The 17,653-nt window shown below is 37.1% G+C and overlaps 1 protein-coding gene across 3 annotated transcripts in view; it reads left to right on the forward strand.

Moving 5' to 3' along the window:
• Positions 1-17,653, forward strand: part of MIPOL1 (mirror-image polydactyly 1) — a 346,606-nt gene that overhangs the window by 28,635 nt on the left and 300,318 nt on the right. The window lies entirely within an intron of this gene.

A 17,653-nucleotide genomic window follows, 5' to 3' on the forward strand; every position in this document is an offset into this window, starting at 1 on the left:
AAGATTTGCTTTTACTTCTGCCAGCAAAGAACCTACCATTCTGGCTCTATTTGAAACTAAATTCAGTGTTTGACATTTTTTGGACCACCCAGCTGATGTGAATTTGAGTTGCAGACTTTTGAAAGGTCTAGCTTGTGGTGAAAATTTCTTAAGGACCCTTTTTCCTGCTCTAATCAATACCAGGGAAGATTTCCCTGCAGTCCTCTAAGTATGAGTAATGGGTTAGGCTTATTTCTTTGATGTCTTTGCATTTTTTCCTTCTTTGGTAGCTTTATAACTTTTGGGGTCATAGCTTGTATGGAAGCAATGTTCCAGTATATTCTACCTTGGGTCACATTCTGGGATTTATCTTTTATAGATCCTCAAAAGGGCAGGAAAATCAGTTACTTATGTTTGGCTAATATCCATAGACTAAAGCAGATCCTGTGCTTTGCTTCTGTCATAGGTTAGATTCCCTATGAAACAAACTTTGAGACTTTCAGATTTGTGTGTAGGAGGTTGCTGGGGGAATTCTGTCAGGAACAACATCTCTGAGGAATGAGAGAAGCAGGAGTGAGCAGAATGAAAAGCTGAGCTGCAGTCAGTTGCAGGAAAGATTTCAGTCAATCTTTTTGTCCTTTAGAGATGTCTCATCTTGAGCAAAGGGTTTGGCTTTTATATGCCCAAATAGACCCTCATTGAATGCAGGCCACTCTGAGGGATGAGGCATGATTCTGGATGAGGTGGTTGTTTTTGTCTGAGGGCTGGTCCTTGTAAAGGATGTAGCTGAGAGCCTTCAGCAGTCATATTCTTAACCAGCTGGGGGAAATATAGTCTTGATACGGAAAGAGATTTGTGTTATGTACTATAGCGTCCACTGTAGTTTCCCCTCTGAATTCTTGCTTTAGCTATTTGTTGGCCTTATAACTTCTTTTTCAGATCATAGATTCTTTTTATTTATGTTTTATCCGGTATTTTTGTTCTTGTTTTCAAGGTTAGTTCAAATGACCTTGTTTGTTACATTATTGGGACCAACTCAGATTAACTTTTTATGTAAGATAGAACTCTTTTTTCCAGCTTTGCTTTACTATGTTGTAAATTACATTTATTTTTTCCCAGCTTTACTGATCTATGGTTGACTAATAAATATTGTATGTATTTAGGTTGTACAATGTGAATGTTTTTTAAGGTGTACATGATGTTTTTATATACACATACATTGTGAAATATGATAGAACTCTTAATAGATTTCACTTTACCACTGACCATTAATACTTTGACTAAACTTTTTGTTCTTTGTTTCTCTTTATGGTCAAGTTTCTTATGAAATGATTTTGAAAAGTATGGTAATTTAGAAAGAAATCCAGTAATCCATTTTTTGTAAAAGGGCAAGTTATTGGGGCCCCTGGGTGGCTCAGTCGGTTAAGTATCTGCCTTTGACTCAGGTCATGGTCCTGGGGTCCTAGAATCGAGCCCTGTGTCGGGCTCCCTACTCCAGCAGGGAATCTGCTTCTCGCTCTTGCCTGTGTGCTCTCTCTCTCAAATAATGTTAAAAAAAAAAAAAAGAAACAAAAGGGCAGGTTATTAAGAAATTCTCAATGGGGGTGCCTGGGTGGCTCAGTTGTTAAGCGTCTGCCCTCAGCTCAGGTCATGATCCCAGGGTCTTGGCATCGAGCCCCTCATCGGGCTCCCTGCTCAGCAGGAAGCCTGCTTCTCCCACTCCCCCTGCTTATATTCCCTCTCTCGCTGTCTCTCTGTCTGTCAAATAAATAAATAAAATCTTCAAAAAAAAATTCTCAATGAAGTCCATTTACTACACAGAGAATTAGCAATATTTTACTTTAGATTATTTCTCTTAATATGAAAATGGTATAAGCTGGATCATTGTCATAATGAAATAGGAGGAATTTAGCATATTTAAAATAATGAAAACTCAACTATTAGAACATTCTAGGTAAGTTCTTGTTCATGGTAACAGATAGCCTGTCAGATCTAGCAACTCTCAGTTACTAATTCTCCAATATTTTCATTAAATATTGTTAAGCAACCAAGAACCCAGTAGCCTGTCTCTCTAACAAGTAGTTACAATACCAGTTGTAGTGTGTAACTTTTTAAACTTTTATTTTCTTTAGCAATATTGCTCTTAATTCTGTCTCCCCCAGCCTGGGCCTCTGATATTTCATGTGGAGTAGGAAATGGAGATGAAGGTATCAGCAGACATTTTTCTTTTCCACAGAACCTCAAGCACCTAAGAAGCCTTTACTTCATCTTTTGCGATTAATAATTACCATTTTTTATTATGCATTTACACTTACACCGCTGTTAATAGCATCTTGTTTGTGTTATGAAATGTATTAAGTATCCAGAAAAACACAGAGAATAATAAATCTTATTGAGTTACCCAGATTTGGTATAAATGTTTTCCGTTTTACCCCACTCTCAATCTCATTTGTCTTTTCTGTGTTAATCACTCACTGTTAAAAGTAGCTTTGAATTTTACCTGACTCATTTCTATGTATTCATTTATGCAGACACACATCGAGGTATCACAATAAATGCAATTTTCAGGTTTTTTAAAAAAATATTTTATTTATTTACTTGAGAGAGAGAAAGAGTGAGAGCACAGAGGGAGAGGGAGAAGCAGACTCCCCGCTGAGCAGGGAGCCTGATGCAGGGCTTGAACCCAGGACCCTGGGATCATGACCTGAGCAGAAGGCAGACGCTTAACGACTGAGCCACCCAGGTGCACCCCACCTTTTTTTTTTTTTTTAATCCTGGAGATCAAGTAAGTTTGGTTTTCATTTAATTCTTTTAATGAACCTATAATCCCAATGTTACATCATATCATAATGGCAGAAAGATTTAAAATCTTATGGCCAGTTTAAAACTACAGGTTCCATGGTTATTAAAATATTCAATACTCCTTCCTGAGTAAAGGTATAAGTTTTCTTCAGTGCAGTGGAGGCGTATACTGTTTTACTAGCTTAGGCACGCAGTCCACTCTTGGTGTAGATTCATCTTTCTAAACTGACTGCCAGTCTTGACCAGTCTTCCAGAAGAGAGCACCCTCTAGTGTTCCTATGTGGTGTAACAAATATTTCATCCTGATGAGGTGCTTCTCGGAACACCATTTGGGCTTGGTTCAATAATCTGGATCCATCCCTAGGGCTCTTCAGTTTCTTCTTGATTGTTGGGGCCAGTGTTGACAGAGCTATCACAAATCCTGTTGGCATCGAGTGCCTGTGGCCTGAGTGTAATTTAAATATAATATACACACCCAAATGTATTTTGTGCCCCAAGAAATAGTCAGTTGGGTGTATTTCACTTTCAGATTGAGTTTAATCTGTGTAAGCCACAGGTTTACTACAGCAGCCCTTTTCTGAGTTCTGGGCGTGCATCTATGTATGATATGTAGCCACCATATTGTATCATATTCACTCTTTTAGAGACCATTTTTATCCCATGAATGCTGTTCCATTTGCATTCATGCCTTTTATAATCAAAAGAACAAAGCAGCAGACTATTTACACAGTAAGAGAGCTGCAGCAGTATTTTTGCCCTCACACCCCAATTGCCTTCTCAGGAGGGACTGTTCTTGATTGGTGGCAACACAGTACACCAGTTGCTACCTATTACAGTCATCCCACCTGAATCAACTACGAAGGAGCCATCATGATAGACATAACCAACAGAAATGTGACTCACATGACAATTCTAATTTACTGCCATTTAGGTGAATCATTGAGAGGACTGTCCTTGATATCATCTCTCTACATCACTTAAGGTTGTTGTCATAAGTCAGCATTTGTTCAGTTCTCATATGCTAGAGATTATGGGTCAACCACTTTTCCCAACCTTAATCATTCTGATTTTCTTGCTCTCAGAAGTTCTTGTTGGGAAAAGAATAATAGCATCCTTTCTTATGTCATAGCCCGTTTCTCCACTCCCTTACTATTGGCTACCTTTTATTTCTGTTTCCAGTTATTACTGTTTTAACCTGTATTTTTCCTCCCCTATGGAATGCTCTGATTTGGCCATGCTGCCTGTCCATATGGCAGACCTTTAAAGCAGCCTTGCTGAGACCTTTGCTTTTGTTTGTTCCCAGGAAAATTTTATACAGTTTGATGAATCAAGAATTATGGGATTGTCTGTTGTTTGGTAATGAAGTAGTACGTATGGTTAATCTTAATTTAGCTTTGTGGGGTGAAATAATGAGCCACTCCAAAGTTTTCCTTAGGAACACACAAATTGTGTGTTATGGATAACTTGTCTTGTGTAGCTGTCTCTCCCTCTGTTGGCACTGTTATCCTTTTGTTGGCACATATTAGTCTGGGAAGATGAAAGAAACATTTGTGAGGTGGGAAAGATAAAATTGTGAACTGCATCACATCCATCCCCTCACTGCCATTCTGGTTCCTAGAAACTTTTCCAGTGGAGTCCCCTCTTACTTCCTCTCATATTTAATTTTAGAATACACTGCTCCAGTCAAGTTAGCCAGTCCTTGATGCCCTTATCATCCATCATTTAAGTAACAGGTATTTTAATTGCCCATTCCAACTTTTAATGAGATCATTACTTTGAGGGTGATAATATTTTATTTCCTTGTCCATTTTTGTAAATAGGTATCAGAGGAAACATGCAGGTGTTCAAACTGATAAGTGATTCTGTTCCTTTAATTGAATTTTTGGCGATCGCTTTCATTAAAGTATGAGCAAAGCCTAGAATACAATAGGTGCCAATTCTAGTCACTACTCATTTGTTAGGTCCCTGCAGTACTGGTAGAGGTCTAATATGGTCCACTTGCTGCTTTTTTTTTTTTTTTTTTTAAGTAGGCTCTATACCCAATTCGGGGCTTGAACTCATGACCCTGTGATCAAGAGTTGCATGCTCTACTGACTGAGCCAGCCAGGCACCCCCACTTGCTGAATTCTTAAAGCAGAAGTTCTCTCAACTTTTTTTCATGACGTCTTTAGTGTCTTAGTAATATTTTCATGGTGCTTCTAAGCTGCCCCCTTCTGTTCCTTCACATTGATTTTTGCATGGTATTTGCTTTTTATCCCAGCAATGCAAAGATACGAAATCATTGAAAAGAATGTAGTGAGATCTAATGTTCTAACAATGGACCTCCTTGAACTAGTAGTTCACATGATATTCAACAGATGTTGCTGTTCCCTTTGAAAATTTAAAATATGCACGAAACCCCCTAGTGTTTGTTGTAGTGTTTGGATACTTCGGCTCCCAATTTCGGAACAATAGGCCTAAGACCATTTTCAAGCCATTAATGTTGACTGTTAGTGTGTGTGTGGGGGGGGTAAAAAACATAACAAAATTTAGCATGTTAGTCATTTTTAAGTGGTATTAAGTACATTCACAGTGTTATATAACCATTACTACTCACCATTTCCAGAATATATTATTATCTCAAATAGAAACTCTGTACCCATTAAATAATAGCTCTCTATTCTCTCCTTCCCGAACCCCCAATAACCTCTATTCTTTCTGTCTCTGAATTTGCCTGTTCCAGGTACCTTATATAAGTGGTATTTGTCCTTTTGTGTCTTGTTTATTTTACTTAGCACAGTGTCTTCAGGTTTATTCATGTTGTAGCATGTGTCAGAATTTCCTTCTTTTTAAGGTTGATAAATATTCCATTGGTTGTATATAACACATTTTGTTGCCATTCAGATGTCACTTGGTTTGTTTCCACTTTTTGGTATTGTGGTATTTTGTTATGAACATTCACTTACAGGTATCAATGTTTGAGTCCCTCTGTCAATTCTTCTGGGTCTATACCTAGCAGTGGAATTGAAGGCTCTATGTTTAACTCTTTGAGGAACTGCCAAACCATTTTCTACAACAGCTGCATTATTTTTACATTCCTATCAGCAATGCACATGAGTTTTAATTCCTCTACATTCTTTCAACACTTGGTATTTTTAGTTTTTTGATAATAGTCATCCTATTAGGTATGAAGTGAGTGGTTTTGATTTGGATTTTACTAATGGCTAGTGATTTGATCATTTTTTCATGTGTTTATTAGTTCTTTGTATATCTTCGAAGAAATATCTATTCATTCAAGTCCTTTCTTTTTTTTTTTTATTATTGAAGACTGTTGTAGCCCATTTGTTTTAAGCTTTCCAGATTATTGTTGCACATTCTTTGTTGTGTATGATCACTGTTATCTCTGTCCCTTTAGCTCATGTTCAGCTAGCTAGTATTTTTACAGAGTTTCTTTGAATGTCAGGAGCACTTCTAGTCCTTGTAGATTGCATCTGTTCTCAAGGCACTCCTTTAACCCTCAGCTAGGTTTGCTCTGAGCCTAGTGATCAGCCTGAAATGAAAGCTTAAGGTCTTCTTAGGTGTTTCTTGAACATGCCAGGTGGCTTTCTAAATTCCCTCCTATACTTAGCTGCTTTGCATTTCTTAATTTCCCAGAGTCTCCCCTCAGCTTCTCCTCTGGGCTTTAGGTGGTCTATTATATGTCTCCATTCTTCTTACCGTGGGTGTCAGTGGGTCTGTAGTTGCCTTGCAGCTTTTACAAGCAATGTTTGCGCCTTTACCCACCTGAGTTCCAAGTTAGGTGATACAGAGGCAGGTGCCTTTTATCAGTCCTTCAGGTATTCCCCAGGCAGCTTAGAACAGATTATGTACAATAATTTGCATATCAGGTCTTCTCTGCTGTCCTCTAGTCGAAGGAGGAAGCTGAGAACCACACTGCCACTGTTGAAGAACAAGACCACCATTGCACTAGGGAGTGGGCCGGGGAACAGTAAGGAGAAAATGGCACAAAACTCTTACCATTTTGAAGATGGCTTTTTCTTGATTGGGTGTTTGCTTGGTTGCTCTTAACTTTTGACTGTTTTCTAGAGTTCCAACAAAGTTGGTTCAGACAGTTCCTGCTGGGTTTTTTGATGTTTCTTTTGGCTAATGAGAGCTTGGAGCTTTCTATTCTGCCATTTTGCTGTCATTCCTTCTACTGATTTTTAATATAGTTTCATTCAGGGCAGTGCAAGGCAAATAATATCATTTGTTCTATCTTTGTATTATTGTGTGATCCAGTGCTCGCTCATTCCATGAATTCAGGAGGCTAGTTCTAGAGGTCTGGGGCATTTGCCTCAGCATTCCAGCCCCCCTCTGAACTAGCACTTTACTTTTTTGATAAAGTTTCATAGTGATAGATGGAGACTCCGTAAAGGAGTGTTTTTTGTTTGTTTGTTTTGTTTTGTTTTTTATTGCCCAATCATCCAGGGCTTTTTGCCATACTGTACTAGAATGACCTAAGATTTTGTGAATATCGAGATCTTAACCCCAGAGGCCCATTTTGCAGATTTTCCTTTACTACCTTCTACCATGGTTTTACTGTCTGCAGGCTATATATGGCTGGTTTTCAAAAACATTGCAACTCTCAAGCAGGCAGTAACGGTAAGGGATTGACTCTTTGGCAAAACAAAACAAAACAAAACAAACCTTATTTGTTGCTTCTGGGCTTGTTTTGTTTTGTTTCTGTTTAAATAACCACATTTCAGGCTAAAAACATGGCATCTCTGATCTTGGAGTTGGATAGAGAAAAATGCCTCTTGCAGGCTGTAATGCATTCCATTACAGTTGGGGAACTTGCGTTGTTAAAACAAGTGGTATGTTTTGCTTTGGCTGAGAATCATAGGGTTCACATTTTACAGCAATCCAAACTGGGAGGTCCTGAGGGGACATTTATGTCAGTGGCTTCAAAATAGTGAATAGGCCTGCATGTGAATGCAATGAACTCCTCCTGAACTTAGCCCTAGAATACACTCTTGCATAGGACATTTCTGTTATCAATAAGCTTTCCTGAGCGGCTTTCTCCTTATTTGAATGATTCTTTACAGCATCTAGGACGTGGTGGGTATTTCTTACCTCAGGATTATTTGATGACCTTTGATGACCTTTGATGATAGGTGCACTTTCTACCAATACCCAATAATAAGATAGCTGTAGTCTTTAAAAAGGTCAATCTTTAACAGTCGCATCGGGCAGCTTTCCAATCTCTAGTGATCTGAGAGTTTCTGAGGTATAATAATCGGTTTCTGCCCAAGGCTCCTATCTTCCTTCATGTGTCAGTATTGAAGATACTTCTCAAATAGTTTGAGCACTGAGATCATAATGTTCTAGACTCTAGGACCTAGAGGCACTGCCTGGGAGACAATCCTTTGTAAATCTTTAATTGATTATTTTGGCTGAGAGCCTTACTCATATTCAGATTTCTTTTTCTTGACTTTATTAAGAGGCTTAGCCATATCTTTAAGTGGAAGATGTTGCTTTCCCAAAACGCAGATAGTCCCACTAGTCTGGGATGTCTGTCTAGGGAAAGGTCATAAAGAATACTAAAATATTTTTCAAAGATTAAGAATGTCCTTGGTGTTTCTAGCACACATTATTCCCAAAAGTTTCACAGGTTGGGCCTGGCCTTGAGTTTTAGTTAGGCTTTATTAGCCATGTTTTATGTCACATGAGTAAGAATGCAAAAGAATTCCATTGTTTCACATCTTTTCTACCAGTTTGCCTTGTTAGAGCTTTTAGTTACAGCCACACTGATTTATGTGTAGTGTGTGATACCTGATTTGGCTTTAATTTATACTTCCATGACCAGTAATTCTGGGAACGCTTACATGTTTCTAAGTCTTGTTTTAAAAAAAACTCTTGTCAAATGGATGTTCTGTTTATTTGCCCGTTAGAAAAAAATATATATATTGTCTTGTACGGATTTGTAGGAGCTTTTAAAAACATTTTTTTGAATCTGAGTCTGTTATCATTAAACGTGTTACGAACTTCTCCCAGTCTGTTGTTTGCCTTTTCATTTCTCATAATGACATCTTTTGATGAAAAGAAAAATCTTAATTTTAACGAAGTCTAATTTGTCAATCATTTATAGTTAGTGTTTTATGTATACTTTTTAAGAAATCTTTGCTCATCCCAATGTCATTTAGATATTCTTCCTTGTTTTCTTTTAGAAGCTTGATTGCTTTAGATTCTACTTTTGGGGTGCCTCTTGATTTTGGTTCAGGTCATGATCTCATAGTCTTGAGATCGAGTCCCACCTCAGGCTCCGCACTTAGTGGGGAGTCTGCTTAAGATTCTCTCTCTCCCTCTCCCTCTGCCCCTTCCCTGCCCCTGCTCTCACTCTCATATCTCTCTTTCTAAAATAAATGTTTTAAAAAAATTCTACTTTTAGATCTATGATCTAGCTCAGATTAATTTTTTGGCATAGTATGAAGTAAGGATTGAGGGAAATTTTTTTCTGTCTGGATATCCACTTGATTCTGCATCATTTATTGAAAAGATTAGCTTTTCCTCACTACTGTGGATTATTTGCCATAAATCGGGTGTGTGTGTGTAAGTGTTTGTGTGTGTGTGCAGGTGTGTGGGTTTGTGTGTGGTGAGGGTCTATTTCTCTACTCTTTATTCCACTGAATTATTTCTGTATCCTTGCACCAGTATCACACTGTCTTAATTACTTGGCTTTATAGAAATAAAAGCATATGTGCTGGGAAGAAAGAAATAAAAAATGTCTTTATTAGCAAATAACATAATTATATATGTAGCAAATCCTAAAGCCTCTGTAATAAAATGAGCAGACCTTATAAGTGAATTTGTGAGGTTGTAAGATTCAAAGTCCAATACAAAAATCAATTGTATTTCTGTATATACCAAAGAACATTGAAAAAGTGAAGTAAAACAATTACATTTATAGTAGCATCATAGAACATTAAATACTGGGGATAAACTTTATAAAATATGTGTGAGGCCTTTATACTGAAAACTGTAAAACATTGCTGAGAGAAAATAAAAGAAGACATAAATAAAGAGGTGTGCCATGTTCATGGATTAGATGGTCAAACTTTTAATTCCTTCTTAATTCATTTATCTGTCAAAAATTCCAGCATGGGATGCCTGGGTGGCTCAGTCAGTTGAGCGGCTGCCTTCGGCTCAGGTCATGATCCCAGGGTCCTGGGATCGAGCCCCTCATCGGGCTTCCTTGTTGGCCTTCCCGCTCAGTGGGAAGCCTGCTTCTCCCTCTCCCACTCTCCCTGCTTGTGTTCCCTCTCTTGCTGTGTTTCTCTCTGTCAAATAAATAAAATCTTAAAAAAAAAAAAATTCCAGCATGCTCTTTAAAAAGAAATTTATAAGCCAACCCCAATATTTATATGAAAATACTCAGGGCCTAGCCAAGTAATACTTTAAAAGAAAAACAAAATTATAGGACTTATACCACCTAATTTCAAGACTTACTGCAAATCTCATGTAATGAAGGCGATTTGGTATTAGTGAAGGGATAGACATGGAATACTAAAAGAGCCCAAAAGCAGACCCACACATATATAGTCAACTGATTTTCAAATAGATGCCAACGTAACTCAATGGAGAAAAGATAGTCTTTTCAAATGGTACTGGAATAACAGGAAGAAAGTGAACTTTGATCTTTTGCCTTATGACTATATACAAAATTTGAAATCAATCATTGATCTAAATATGAAGCCTAAAACTATAAAACTTACAGGAGAAAACATGAAAGAAAATAGCTGTGATCTTAGAATTGGTAAATATTTCCTGGAACATAAAACATGTTAAGCTCAAAAGAAAAAAAGATGATAAATTGGACTTTATTAAGATAAAAATATTACCCCATTAACTAAAATGAACAGGCAAGCCACAGCCTGGAAGAAAATATTTACAATACATACATTTGGCAGAGGACTTGTTTTCAGAATATATTAAGAATTCTTACCACTTAGTAATAGGACAAGCAATTCAATAAAAAAAAAATGGGCAAAAGAGTTAAACAGACACTTCACAAAAAAAGATGTATGAATGGCCAATATGCATTTGAAATGATGCGTATCATCATTAAACAAGTAATGCAAATTAAAATCATAGGCTATAACTGCATACTCAAAATTATTAAAATCAAAACTGAAATAAGTCATTGGGTGTAATGTACAGCATGATGACTATACTTAATAATACTGTATTGTATATTTGAAAGTTACAAAGAATAGATCTTAGAAGTTCTCATCACAACAACAAAAAATTTTATAACTATGTTTGGTGATGGATATTAACTAGACATTGTGATCATTTCATGATATATACAAACATCAATCATTATATTGTATACCTGAAACTAATATAATTTTATGTCAATTATATCCCCCCCAAAAAAACTGGTTAAGCAAAACACATTCTTTTTTTTCCAGGTTGTATGAATGGTAAAAGATACATATATGTGTGTGTATATATATAAATTTACATATTTATATTTATAAAAAGACTGTTCATACCAAGTGTTAGACTGTGGAGCATCTGGAACTCTCACACATGGCTGGGTAGATGTGTAAAATAGTATAACCACTTTAGGAAACAGTTGGGCTATTTCTTACAAAATTAGTATGATCAAGCAATTCCACTCTCGATATTTATCCAAGAGAATTGAAAAACCTATGTCTGCAAAAAGGTTTGTACCAGCACATTTGTTACTGTTTTATTCATAGTAGTTAGCAATTAGAAACAACCCAAATATCAATTTATAGGTGAATGGATAAACAAATTGCACTATGTTCACACAATACAATAGAATATTACTGAGCAATAGAAAGGAACTACTGTTTTATACAACATCAATGAATCTCAAAAATTTGTGCTAAGTGAAAGCATTCAGATACAGAAGAGTATTGTTAGGGGCTCAGCTGAGCTGGAGAAATCTGACAGGCTAGGTGTCAGAGTTGCAGTTTAAAACAATAAGCCGAAATGAAATTAACTGTCAAGCCTTAAATCACTTTCTATGATAATATAAGCAAGAAACTAAATGGGTAAAGCACTTGGGACGCCTGGGTGGCTCAGTTGGTTAAGTGTCTGCCTTTCACTTAGGTCGTGATCCCAGGGTCCTGGGATGGAGCCCTGCATCAGCCTCCTTGCTCGGCGGGAAGCCTACTTCTCCCTCTGCCTGCTCCTCCCCCTGCTTGTGTGCTCTCTCTTTTTCTCTCTCTCTGACAAATAAAATCTTTTAAAAAAAATTTAAAAATGGAGAAAGCACTAGCCTCCCCACTGTTGTTTTTTTCCCATGGAATGATGCACCCATTTGAGGGTCAAGTGGATCAGCACAGACATGGGGATCATCTCACTGCCTAGGTAGCCCCAAACGAAAAGCTCCTGTACATTTATGGGCCCGGGTTGGCCAGTGGGAGGTTCAGGGGGTGGGGGTGGGGCATAGGGAGGAGGGAGAGGGTTAAGGACTAGGAGTGGAAAAGTACTGTTCACTAAGCCAAAGTGGAGAAAAGTTATCCTCTCTCCCTAGCCCTCTAAGGACATCTCCTGTGGGAGGGTCTAGATAAAGAGATCTCTGAAAATCTAGGAATTGCAGGTGTGACTACGCGTGGCCAGCCACAGGGGCCTGAGTTCTTGACTGCAGCTCCCTTTCGAGACTGCAGTGCATTGATTTTGCAAAGTCTGGTGTGGGCAGAGCAGCTTCTTCCTGTGAAGTCTGCCAGATGAAGGCTTTGTAATTGCCTATGATTGGGTTTACAAAATCACACATTTGGTTTTTGGCCAGGAGCTGGACTCCTCAAGTATACATTGTATAAGCCCATTTATACAAAACCCTGGAAGTAGCATCTAATTTATATAGTAAAGGAACACAGATTAGTGGTTGCCTCGGACTGGGGAGTGGGGTAGATTTATTGCAAAGGGGCATAAGGCAATTTTTTAATGGATTTTTTTGTTATACCATTGTAGACAGTTGTCAAAACTCACCAAATGTACACTAAAGTGGCTACACTTCTGCATGATGCAAATTATATCTCGAAGTTGATTTTAAAAATAAAGAAAATTTTTTTAAAAATGGTTTAGTTGAATCCTAAGTACTGGTGAAAATGTTTATGTTTACTACAACTGATAATTTTTAACTATACATTATGAATAGGACTATAGTGTAAATATGTGAAACTATATGGGTTGGGTCAGAGTATGTTATATGCATGATTTTATCCAGGCAACTGAAAAGAAAGTGATAACGGAAAGAATCTTGACTACTCTCTGAAATGTGTTTTCTTATTAAACTAATGTTCTTTTTATACTTAGTTCACAGTGCATTACTATGTTATAAAACTTTGTCATATAATGTCATGAAGCTATAAAACCATTGTGTCTTAAAAATATGCCAGTGTTTTTTATATGGTAGTAAAATGTACATAAGATTTTACCATTTTTAAGTGTATAGTTCAGTGTTTTTAAGTGCATTCACACTGTTATACAGTTGTCACCCCTGTGCATCTCCAGAATGTTTTATTTGCCTTTTACTTAAAAAGTCAAATTTCTATAAGGTTTGTTATGAAACCTTTTGTCTAATTCTTTTGAAATATACCTCCATATTTCTGTATGTTTATGTTGCTGCTTCGTGATCCCCCTACCCCAGTCTTAACACAATTCCAAGACTTCCTGAAGCTATCAAATGTAGGGAAGATGTTTATCAGTCATGTTTTAGGACAGAAACACACACACACACACACACACACACACACACACACACACACACCAGGTATTCCAAGCAGAAAGGGCTATTATAGGGAATTGCAGCTTAGAAAATTATTCCAAGTGCTGGCACAGAAATCAGAGACTATCTAAACCGTGATTCAGGTCGTATTACTGTTGCAGTCTTAAGGTCAGTGAGCTGCTGCTGCAGCCACAACTAGCTGTACCAGGGGCTCATACTAGACAGCCGACAGCCGACTCTTTGCCACTGGAAACATTCATGTCTGTCTGACTTTACATGCTGAAAGCAGACAGATGGCCTCTACCTTACTTTCTTCTTCCATATCTTGCTGGAGTACGTCTGCTGGATAAAACCTTTTTTTGCATTCAGACCATGAGCTGCAAAGGGACAGCAAAATGTAATGGAAACCTCTTTCAAATGGAAAGAAAGAGTGAAAGTTGGGAGAGCCAGTCCAAGTAACTCCTGTAAGGTCTTTCTGATTCTTTTGCCCCGTACGCACACCTTCACTTTCTGTTTTCTCAAACTTCTAATATAGTTATATTGTAATTATTTAGAAAAATATATAGTGTTTACATTATTATGGTCATGTAGATGCTAATCATAACTAATACATGTAGTATATTTTGATTATTTTCCCTCCCCCCTCCCTTGCATAGCTCTTTGCTATTGTATTTATCTTGCTGCTTAGTTTTTTGTGTATTTTTGTTGATTGAATCCCAAACTGTCTTAACATTTATTTGAATCTCTTCAGACGCCTGGAGTTTTCTTAATGCTGTCAACTTTGAATGATTTCCTTCTGTGTCCGGTGTATAGCTGTTATCCTGTGGTTTCCCTCACCATGACCTTATGTATTCTTTTGATCTCTTTCCTGAGATGGACCTCTGCTTTCTAAAATCAGGGTCTGCTTCTTTCACGTTGTACTCCCGTGTTTTGGTGGAGCACATTCTCTACCAGCTTCCTGAGAAAGAATGTAAAGGTAGGGTGAGGTGATATTTGCTTTTTGAGTTCTATTCATTTCTCTTTCTATGAAGAAATACCTTAGGGGCGTCTGGGTGGCTCAGTCGGTTAAGCGTCTGCCTTTGGCTCAGGTCATGATCCCAGGGTGTTGGGATCGAGCCCCGCATTGGGCTCCCTGCTCAGCAGGAGAGTCTGCTTCTTCCTCTCCCTCTGCTCCTCCCCCTCATGCTCCGTCTCTTGCTTTCTCTCCCTCAAATAAATAAATAAAAATCTTTAAAAAAAAGGAAATACTTTATAGAACATTGCTAATACATATTTTTCCTGTATTCTGAGTGTTATCGTACACTCTTGGCCAATAAGAACTAAGACTGCAGACTGTACGACATGCACTCAGCCTTTAAATGTGGCATTGCATTCTGCCATTTATTTTGATTTTTAGCAAACAGTTTCGATCAGGTTGGTAACAAGAGATGTGCAACTAATAATGCTGGACTATGAAAAAATGGAGAAATAATATCATGCTGTACGTTAACAAGCAATTAATTATATTGGTGATTCCCTGTGGCTTCATGTAAAAGTTGAGGAGAGAGAACAAGGATCAGCAGGCTCAGCATTATTAAACGTCTCTTGATATTATGAAGGGTATTATATGTATCACTCTGATTTGTAGCTAACAAAACAAGGTAGGTGTGCCATAATTTCAGGGATTTGAAGAAAATGAAAGATCATTGCCAAAATATGTTGGGAATGCATCTCTATAGGAATTATGCAATATTGATACTGTGTAGCTCTGATTCAATTTTTCTTTTAGAGTATAATTATTTTGCTTCTCCTTTCTTTTTTCTGTTCTCCCCTTCTCTAACCCTAATTGGACATATGTTAGATCTTTTTATCTTACATGATTCTTCTTTCTCATATTTCCAACTCTATAACTCTGTGCTGCATTCTAGGGAGTTTCTTCCCTTTTGCCATCAAGTCATTAATTTTCATTTCCAGTGTTTTCTGTTTTCACTTCATCTATTGTTTCAACTTCAGTGAACATATTTCTCATTTCTGTGATTTCTACTTCGTCCTTTTTAATATCGATCCATGCTTATTTTATAGCTGCCCGCTTGTATTTAATAGTTGTTTTGCTTTATCTATCTGGCACTTTAAAAATTATACCTATTTTGAAGATTGATTTCAGATTGCTTTGTTTTCTCTAATTCAAGTGTGAATCCCCACCTCTTTTTTGTACGTCTATATTATATTCTGTTACAACAGATTCTTTTTATTTTTTTATAGCTTTTTTGTGGCTATGAGCTTATTTTCAAGATTTTATCTTGTAAAGGAATCTAGTTCATGACCTACTTTTTTTTCTTCCTTTTAAATTTCTGGCTGGACTATATGATGTCAAGTTGTTATGTTAGTTGCTTGCTTTTAAAGTGAAGATTTGGATTCCTTACCCACCCTGGTGAAGGCTTTTGGTTTTGATCTTGGGTAGTTAACTTTTTCACCTAATTTGGCAGGTGCCTTGTGTCTGGCTAAGATATTGAGCAGGTGGTTGGAGATTATCTGATTGCTATTTAAGGAAGGGGAAAGTCGGTGTAGTTGAACTTTAACCTTTAAGCCGATTTGGTCTTAACATTTTCATGGACTACTTGGCTTCAAGTCCCACTCTTACTTATGGTTTGATTTTGACATGTGAATGTTTACCTTTCTACCTTTTGAGCTTATCTGTGGTTTAACATTTATTTAAAAATATTTTAGTCATGGGGTGCCTGGGTGGCTCAGTCGGTTAAACATCTGACTCTTGATTTCTGCTCCTGCCATGATCTCAGGGTCATGAGATCAAGCCCCAGGTCTCTCTCTCTCTCTCTGTCCACCCCCCTGCCACTTGCGCTCTCCATCTCTCTAAAAATAAAAATGTTTTAGTGTTTTAAAGTTTGGAATGGTAGAGTCTGTGCACTCCCCTGCCACTTGCGCTCTCCATCTCTCTAAAAATAAAAATAAAATAAAAATGTTTTAGTATTTTAAAGTTTGGAATGGTAGATATCAGGAAGCATTCCAGCAAATGCTTAATTGTTTCAATCAGAATGAATTTGGGTTTGCATTTCCTCAAAATATAGGGTCAAAAAAGAATTAAACTGGGTGTAGGACCTGACCTGTGACTAGCTGTCATTTCACCTTAAAGATTACAGATATATTTATTTCTTTCACTGGTAGAAAGAGTTATTATTTAGTAAAATAGTTTTATTTTAAACATTGTGATGAGGTATAAAATTTACCTAAATTTGTTAGTTCAAGTATAGACTTAACACCTATTAAATGGTGACAAGTGTTGAAATTTTGAGACATGGTGTTATAGTCATTATCAGTATTTCTGCTTATGAATCTTCTGTGTAAGTCATCTTTTTAAAATTATTATGCCTTTACAAAGAAATATGACTGTTCTACACATGGGAGACATCCTAGGAATAGAAATAAATATTTTGTAAAGTAAAATTAGAGACGATTTCAAATTTATATAGTTATGACTCCAGCAAATGATAAACTTGGTTACTTACATTGCAAGTCAGTAAGTAGCAGTAGCTAACTAGGATGTTGCTTCAGGGTACAGATGGCCTGTAAGTAGCTTGATGAGGAAAATGTTTGCTAAAGGTGACAGAGTGTACCTACCCTATTTCCCATATGCGCTAGGTCATTGGAAGCATAAGGTCTTAGCTTCAGGAAGTTGTTAAATTTAAGGTCAGGGAGTAATTCCAAAGCATTTTAATAAATAAAGTACATATCCCTTAGCCGATAATATTTTCTTTTCAGTTCCTGCATGCTAAGATGAAATTTGTAGGCTTTTCTCTAGGCAAAATGCAGTATAGGATCCATGTGGGGTGTGAGTATATATATTTGTGAAAAATGTGCAGTATCTGTTGCATGATATATTATGTGTATATATATCAGGCATGAGATTGATGGGGTTTTGATAACACTTATATAAAATGGAACACTCATTGCTGGTCCTGCAAAAGATTATTTAATGGCTTTTGCTAGCAAGTAAAAAACTGCTGTATATTCTGTTTTATAAAAATTACAATGTGTGTTTTAAACTATTTATTATGGAAAACTAAATGTACAAGAGTAGAGAAACAATAATGAACTCCTATGTACGCACTGTGCAGCTTCAACAATTGTCCTTCATTATTCATGTTAGTAAATCTT

This window comes from Callorhinus ursinus, unplaced genomic scaffold (assembly GCF_003265705.2).
Source record: "Callorhinus ursinus isolate GAN/ISIS: 27379988/994484 unplaced genomic scaffold, GSC_fseal_2.0 scaffold8, whole genome shotgun sequence".
Lineage (NCBI taxonomy): Eukaryota > Metazoa > Chordata > Mammalia > Carnivora > Otariidae > Callorhinus > Callorhinus ursinus.